We start from the raw sequence: 7,059 nt of genomic DNA, 5'->3' as shown, positions 1-7,059 counted from the left end.
GAAGAAATTGTTCAGATCGGTTAACTATAGCATATAGCTACCATATAAACTGAACGATCGGAATCTAGTGCCGGTATGGAAAACTTTCGCATTTGACGTGGTATCGTCACGAAATTTGACATGGATTACTGCTTAAGGTAAAAAAAAAACCTGTGAAGGGTATATTAGCTTCGGTGCACCAGAAATTAACGTTTTTTCTTGTTTTCTTTCTTTCTAAACAGTAATAAATATATACGTTTGTGTGTTTATTTGGATCTATCATATGTTTTGTACAGTTACAACACACACACTCAACGGAATGTTTTACAAATACAACATGAGCACGCTTACTAAACTGCTTTCATAGTAAATTCACTTGATTTTCTATAAGTTTTTAAGTATAAAAATATTAAAAAAAAAACTCAGAGACACACATACATATGTACATATTCACTTGCTAAAAGTAACACAAACACACATGTCTGCACGATATTTAGTTGGTATAAACTATGCAAATTCCCCACATGAATCTAAACACTGCAAGCGAATTTTATGAAATTACTACATGGTATTCTTCTTTGGTTGCGTATACGCCATGTATGGCAGTTTACTGGGCAAACCGCGGGCAAATGCTGTTTAATGCTTAGCGGCTTGCACTGGCTAGGCTTGCCATACTTATTAACCAAGTTTTTTGCCACCAAAACGGGGACACGAAATTGTTCACATTAGAGCATGGAAAACGGCGCGCAGATCTGTGTGTTATACATTCTATGTACATACTTGTATGTACATATTTATAATGATACAAAGTCACAATGTAGTCGTAATGTTTCTGGCCACCAATATTTTGCGTTGAAGCAAATAATAAAAATATAAGAATTTCCTTATTCTCACATGTACTAAAAACATACTTACAAATATGTCATTCAGCGTGGCAGCACATGGCCTTGTAAGCCCACCGCGAACAATTTACTTTCGCCAAAGCACGTATAAAAGCAAAAATGTAGCACGACAACAACAAGTAGGCTAATGTGCTGCACAATTACTTTCACACAGAAAACTGTGCACGTGCAACAGCGATTATCCTGCTTTGTAGGTCTCATAGAGAAACATTATACTCTTTTTTACTTTTCGAGGACTCGCTCGCATACACTTATATAAAAACACATGAAACTGCTCAACACTGCAACAGCGCTATTAGAGTGGACAATTAAATTGCCTTTGCGGCGAAGCACTAAACTTAGCTGTTAGCTGCAATTGTAATGCAGTAAAGTTGTGCGACGGCGGTTGTGTGAGGTTTTCTAATTAGTTGCGCATGCGCGCGAGTTATAGTTTCCGAAAAAAAAGGAGCTTAGGTTTTTTTTTTCTACGACCGCCTTTATTGAATTGAATCTTAAGACTGACTAACTCTATATTCCTTATTAGTTTACATACTCCTTATTCTAATGCTAACTGTACTGACATTCTTAGTTAGTTAGCGTCTAATATTAGGCTTAACTGTATTATCGTTCGACATTAGCTTATTTACTTATATATACTTATTTATATATATATGTATGTATGCATTTATGTTTTTAGTTGAGATGGCGTTAGCAGACCCGAAATACGCTCACTCTCTTATTCCGCAACTAAGCCTAATGTGGAACCTAATTTTATGTTAGTGAGCTATTAAGCATTTACTATATACATACATAAGTATATATTATTATAAGGTGTTTAGAGTATAGGAATGTAACTCGCCTGTCGTTGCCTCATGAATTTAACCAAAATACAAAAACTACTTAAACGGAATTTTGGAGCAACGGTGACGTTGTATTAAAATGTGTTGGTTGTGCGACTGAATGCGTTCGCTAGACATTAAAACAGCATCGAAGTACAACATTAACAACAATAGTTAGGCAAACATTTTAAATAGCAACTGTTATTGACATCAACGTGGTATAAATAAAAAATAACTGGCTGACATATGTACTGCATATTTTTTTTTATAAACATTTATTCAATGAAATAAATATATACATGTACATTAGAGTGATTCAAAAAAATTTTTTTTTTTTCGTTTCGTACTTGGAAAAATAGGTTCTTAGACACCTCTAAGAAAGCCTCCCCAAACATGAGTTTTAAATTGTAACGGAAGATCCTCCTACATACAGTTTTCTATTTTTTCTTATTATCAGATAGAAAAATTTATATCTCGCTTCCAACTACTTGAAAAAATAGTTTATTCCTTGCGATTTTGTAGGAAATTCAATGCTCTACAAAAAAGGTCTACTATGATTTTTTCGTAAACCCAACCGTTTAAAAGATATTAACGGTTGAAGTTTGATTATTTTTGGGAAATTTCTTTATTTCTTATGAATTTTATAACTCAATGAAAAAAAATTATTATGAATGATGAAACTCATAGTTTTGTAGGAAATTTACTGCTCTATAAAAATAGTCTCCTATGATTTTTCGATTAAGTTAAGCATTTACGAGATATTCATCGTCAAACATCAATGCATATTAAGGTGGATCAAAAAAAAATTTTTTGTTTCGTTTGATACTCTGAAAAATAGGTACCTAGGCACCTCTAAGAAAGCCTCTTCAAAAACCTTATTCATAATGATTTTTTTCATTGAGTTATAAAATTCATAAGAAATAAAAAATTTTCCCAAAAATAATCAAATTTTAAATGTTAATATCTTTTAAACGTTTGGGTTTACGAAAAAATCATGATACACCTTTTTTGTAGAGCATTAAATTTCCCACAAAATCTAAGAAACAAGATATCTTTTCATGTAGTTGGAAGCGAGATATAAACTTTTCTATCTGATAATAAGAAAAAATAGAAAACTGTATGTAGGAGGACCTTCCCGTTACAATTAAAAACTCATGTTTGGAGGGGCTTTCTTAGAGGTGTCTAGGAACATATTTCTCCGAGTACGAAACGAAAAAAAAAAAATTTCTTTTTTTAATCACTCTAATGTACATACAGCCATGGACATATAAATAGACATCAAATAAAAAAACATTGATTTATTCTTTAAGTTAAACACTTACGGATTTAAAGAGGAATGTGTTTTATTTTAAAAATTATTCACTTTCATAGTTGGTACTAAAACACTAAATCAATAAATATTCTATTATCGTAAAAAAACGACGAAAACAACAATATCCTATATGACAGATGGCTGCAATTTATTTTTCAGTGTATCCAAATACTTAAGAGTGGTTCCATTTCACCATTCCATAAAAACGCGCCCCAGACCATGATACTTCCACCGCCATACTTAATGATTTTTTTGGTATGCCTAGGGTTAAGGGCTTGACCTTATAGATAACGCACAAATGATTTCCATCTAGATCTAGTCTATGTATTTATCTTGATTTCTTTGCTCCAAAGCACATTCCTACAAAATTGTGCTGGTTTGTCACTGTGGGCCTTTGCAAATGCCAGTCTAGTTTCTTCCTGCTGACTCCTGCTGCTAAGCTTGATCCTCTGTTTTCAGGTCGTAAGCATAGATCCAAGACTCATCGCCAGTAATAATACGTTTAATGACATCCTGGAAGTCGGAAAACATTGTTTCAAGATGTTAACCCTACGCTATTTTACGAAAAACTTGAGTGATTTTGGAACCAGTCGGGCTTCCACTTTTCTTAGCTCCAAATTATCTTTCAAAATGGTTTTCACTGATCCTTCCGATATTCCATCAATGCCAATGAGATCTTTGACTGTTAATCGTTGATTATAAAGCACCTAGTCTTTTATTTTACTGACGTGTTGATCATCAGTTGATATTGATGGGCATCCTGGATGTGGTTCGAAACCAACGGATCCCCGACCCTCTTTGAATAATTTGTACCATTGAAAAACATTTGCGCGCGACAAACAATTATCACCGAAAACGTTTTCCAACATTTTGAATGTTTCCAAAACAGTTATTTAATTTTGCACGCAAAATTTAATGGAAATTCTTTCTTGAGTAACTTCACTCATCGTAAAAATCGCCGAATGCAATTTGTGTATTTCAGAAAGACAAGTGAATACTAAACACTAATGATTATTTTGATGTGACATTGGCACCGTTTACCAATATTTCAATGAGTGGTCTTTCGCATGAAATTTACATTACAAAGTCTTGATAATTTTTCTCCCATAGACTGTTGCAACCGGAGAAAATGTCTGCCGGTTTAAAAAATAAGCTAATAGAAGTATTAAAAATAGTACGTATAAGGATCAGGTTTGTTAGAATAATTTCGTATTTTCTTTTAAATTTTCAAAACATCTGACACATATTAATAACAAAGCAAATGGTCTGCTCTGGGCATTACATTTATCATACTTTTTAATATGACCAAACGGCAGTTTTGTTAAAATACTACTTTCCTTCGCTTAATGGCTCCCGATTTTATGTAAGGTAGGTATAGGAAAATCTTTGAGCAAAGAATCAACTTTGGTAATGTGCATACAGCCATCTACTGGCTCTTAGACTATAACCAATAAAATCAGCTGCAATATCATTGCTAGCGTAATCAGACTAACGAAACTTTATTTAATGCCTATTGTTTCTGCCAAAGCTCAACTTACTTCGAACTTGTAGATTTCCAAAAATGAAATTGTGAGTATGGTATATGCTCAGTCGGATTGTTGTCTTTAATTGACCATTTGTAGAAACGGATAATACTGTTAGAAATCTGTAAGTATAATTGCAACTGCGGTTAGCTCATGTGAAACGTTTCTCCTTGGCTAAGATACACAATATGAAGTCATATATTTACATATTGATGCATGTATATATGAGTAGCATGAAATTGAGCTATCATATTACTTAGCCATGACTAAGCATTGCGCTTGCGTTCACTTCAGTATTTGTGCATTAGAATTTCATTTCGCCTGATTTCATATCCCCATGCGCATATGTGTGTTCTCCCATGCATTCGTAACAGACATTGGAAAATATATGATATGCATATTATGCACATATGTATGTAGTTAGTTATACAGTTATTTTCTGCCATTTGAATTGTCTATTGCATTATTCACAATGAATTTGGAAATAGTGGCGCTTGATTGATTTCACATTTGATTGTTGAATACAATTTTCTAATTCTGCATTCGATTATTTATGCAATTATTTAGTTTTCCATTCCTACGGCTATAATTCCATTCTACGCTAAGTGCCTGTTATCACGAGATAAAATATTGATGCTGCAATAAATGAAAATTATTCACTATAAATGCAAAATCGTTGCTAATAAATATATGTATATGGAATAGTATAAGAAATACTTGCTCTAGGCAAGTTATATGTAAAATTTGTGAAATCATTTTCAGTAGGATTTCATAAAAAGGCGCGACTAAAAGCGGAAGTACTGAAAAAAAAATACGTGTTCGGAGTCTTCTAGGCACTCTGTACACGTGGGACAATATGAACTAGCGTCATCATTTATTAAGAAAAGATGCTTCCTCAAACATTCATGACCACTTAGTATTTGGATCCAGTCTGTGGGTCCATCGTCTTTTCCACCATTGCTGCCACATCTTAAGGGTCTCGGTTATCTGCTTTTTTCCGTCTTGTAGGTCAATATCACGGAGCTCATTGCTTTTTCTATTAAAAATCGCCGGCTGAAACGCACGCAGCCTCTGCTGATCATCATTTTTGATAGAGCATTATTTATATTTTGTTTGCTTTCCTGGAAATGTATGCCAAGTGTTCTTTTAATTTTAACATGGAGTCCAATATTACTTGGCACAGATCATTTATGCAATCATTTCATTTGAGCCGGAGGTCATCTAGATGTTTAGCCACTGTTATCACTATGAGGTCATCTGCATATGCGATTGTTTTAAGATTTTTTGGTTGATATATTCTTAGCAGCCCACCCTACGTCCATTTCCATAGTAGAGTGGTAGAATGACTGTCAGCCTGTACGTCCATCCGTCTGTGCAAGCTGTAACTTGAGTAAAAACTGGCATATCTTGATGATTGGGGAAAAAAGGATGAATTCGTCGATAGGCGTATTCAGTTCACTGACACGGCCACAAAACGTATAAAGTATCGTAACAGAGCACTAAAGTAAGATATAGAACTGTAATTTGGCACAGAGAGTCGCAGTACCAAAGGGCGCCTGTAAGCAAAATTTTTTGAAAAAGTATGACCCCGTTCTCTGATTGGCTTAATATAAATATCTTCTAGACCACTAAAGACAAGACAAAAAGAAAATGTCTGAAATTTAAAAAATATATATTTTATGTATTTCTTTAAGAATTGTATCTCAAAGACCTATCTTTTATCGAGAAATCTTGCCAACAGACTTCAAAAACGATTGGCAAGATTTCTCGAGAACTACTCAATTAATCTTCATAAAAGATAGGTCTTTGAGATAAAATTCTTAAAGAAATATATAAAATATATTTTTTATTAATTTCAGACAATTTCGAGAAAAACGCGCTTAAAGACGGTGCGCTTACCTTAGCTAGCCTCGAGCGCATAAGGCTGTATCTTCGAAACTATTACTCGTATCCACTTGAAAATTTAGCACAATATTGTAGAGGTGTAGTAGATTTAAATAAAGTAATAAAAAATTACATATTTTGAAACCTGTACACCCATGTAAACCCATGTATGTAGAATTGGAAGAAAATATAAAATCGGGTCGTTGTTTAATATCAAGTTTCGCCAGCATCTGAAAGAATTTTCCTTTATTTGATCCTTGAAAGTTACAGAAGTATGAAATGTTCGGTTACATCCAAGTTTGAACCTTCCTTACTTGTTTAAGTTGATTTCGAGGTTGACTTGAGTGTGAGTCCTTTGCAATACCATCTTAAACAAGACGTAATACCCAAAGATTTTACTAGAAAAAAGTCCAAGTTAAGGAATGTTAGATTTTGAGTATGTGTCCACTATAATTCCATTGATAAAAGCTTCATACTTCATTAACAATCGGTTCCTAACCATGACTTGCAATTCATTAATTATTCAACTTTAACAACTTTAATATTTACAGAATATGTAAATGCCATTAAATTGCTTGAAACTATTCGAAAACAACTTATATTTGTAATTAAAATTGAAACGTTTACTTTGGAAATATTAT

Source organism: Bactrocera tryoni, chromosome 2 (genome assembly GCF_016617805.1).
Source record: "Bactrocera tryoni isolate S06 chromosome 2, CSIRO_BtryS06_freeze2, whole genome shotgun sequence".
NCBI classification, from domain to species: domain Eukaryota; kingdom Metazoa; phylum Arthropoda; class Insecta; order Diptera; family Tephritidae; genus Bactrocera; species Bactrocera tryoni.
This window is presented reverse-complemented; position numbering follows the sequence as displayed.